The 1,927-nt window shown below is 49.3% G+C and overlaps 1 non-coding gene across 1 annotated transcript; it reads left to right on the top strand.

Moving 5' to 3' along the window:
- The first annotated feature begins 486 nt into the window (after positions 1 to 486).
- Trnap-agg lies at positions 487 to 558 on the top strand. The gene has a single exon. It is a non-coding gene; the product is annotated as a tRNA-Pro (tRNA).
- The last annotated feature ends 1,369 nt before the right edge of the window (positions 559 to 1,927 follow it).

The following is a 1,927-nucleotide window of genomic DNA, read 5'->3' as shown; positions in this document are numbered from 1 at the left end:
CCATCACCCTTAAGGTAGGCAGCAAGTGCTGCCTTTTCTAGCAGGAGGAAAGAGAAACGATAGGTTAGCCAAGGTGGCCTAGAACAGGGTGCGCTGGGTCGGGCTTCTGGGCTGGCACCCCGGAGTTTACAAGGTGTGAAGAATCTTTTCCTGGTGATCTGACCGGAAGCTAAGAAAGAAGAGTAGCTTCGAACTCCTAAGAGAAAGAAGTATCTGCTGGGGCCTGCCTGGCCCTCTCTTCCCTTCTTCCAACAGTCCATTTGGAAGTATGAGCCCTGTGAAGTCCTAGGCAGAGGAGTGGCTGTGAGGCGGAGGGAGGAGAGCAGGAACCAGCCCAGGAGCAAGACTTGCTGGAGCATCGCCTGCCTGGGCTCCGAGCCAGCTTGAAAGGAGTAGCAGAGAAACTGTTCCTAGGAACCGCAACTGCTGCTGCTAATGATGATGATGTGGTAGAGAGGACACATCTGGCCAGAGGTAATTGCCAGTGGCTCGTTGGTCTAGGGGTATGATTCTCGCTTAGGGTGCGAGAGGTCCCGGGTTCAAATCCCGGACGAGCCCTGTTTTATCCTTTCCCGCTCTGCCCTTGGCCAACTTCCATATACACAGCCTGCTCTTGCCAGAGCTCTGGTTAAAGGATCTTGATGGCCAGCTGTCAGTCACATCGGAGTCTGTGTGTGTGTGTGTGTGTGTGTGTGTATTTCCACATGGTCAAACAGGACAAGCATTGTTTTAAAGCATCCTCTGGGCTTCTTGGGTGAGGGAAATAGTCGACTTTGGGTCATCTACAGAATGTTGGAGCCTTGCAAAAGCACATGAAGTTCCTAAACATTGAAATTCCTACAAATTACACATAACTACACAAATGCAAGAAAGAGTCTTACAGCCAGCGAGGTTTCCATAAACCAGGGTATGTGGGGGGAACTTCACCATAGAAAGGAAGAAACTATGAAAGAAAAAAAAAGATGAAAAAGGAAAGAGAGAGAAAGAGAGAGGGGGTGGAGAGAGTGAACAGGAGAGAGAGATCTACTGAAGAATCAACAAAATACTATGGTTTGGGTAGGATTTCCCAGCTCCTCCTTCTGATTCTAGGCAGGAAGTACAAGATGCATTGCTAACTCTGGGACGCGTGACCAACCGTGTGTTTCTCCTACAGATTCAAGCATCCTAGGCATGGATATGAGTGTTCAGGTGCTTGCTGGGAACACTGCTGCTGACCTGGCCCCACACCTAGCTGAGGAGTTATTAGCAGTTGGTAGCTGCTGGGGACAGAAGAATCAATCGTGTTCTGCCTTGGAGCCCCTGGTGGACTGCCCATGCTCCAGTACAGGGCCCCACACCCATGCACACACTAGCAACACTAATGCAACTCAGTGAGTTATTTTTAAAAAAGACAGAGGTGGGGACATGCTGGGGTAGAGGCCGTGAGGAGTGGGGAGTAGATATGATGAGGACATATTAGATAGATGTATGAAATTGTTAAATAATAAATTAAAAATATAATGGAAAAGCCAATTAAACTCACCCTATCTGCAGCCATTTCTTAAGCCATAAACTCTGTGCCCCACCCCCTTACTGTGGCCATACCCAGGCCACATTCCGCAGCCTACTTTGCACGTGTGTCCCCCTAATCACTGCTTTGGATTCATGGCCTGCCAAGGAGAGCTGCTTTCCTTAGGATCCCTGCTGGGAAAGTAAAAGGCTGGGTGGTGGTGGCAGCGCATGCCTTTAACCCAGCACTTTGGAGGCAGAGGATGCTGGATCTCTGAGTTCGAGGATAGCCTAGTCTACAGAGTGAGTTCTGGGACAGTCAGAGCTACACAGAAATATCCTGTCTTGAGAACAACAACTATGGGGCTGGAAAGATAGCTCAGTGGTTAGAAGCATTGACTGTCCTTCTAAAGGTCCTGAGTTCAATTCCCAGCAGCCA

Source organism: Rattus rattus, chromosome 6, assembly GCF_011064425.1.
Source record: "Rattus rattus isolate New Zealand chromosome 6, Rrattus_CSIRO_v1, whole genome shotgun sequence".
NCBI classification, from domain to species: domain Eukaryota; kingdom Metazoa; phylum Chordata; class Mammalia; order Rodentia; family Muridae; genus Rattus; species Rattus rattus.
Note: the sequence above shows the minus strand (reverse complement) of the source record. Positions and strands in the feature narration are given on the sequence as shown.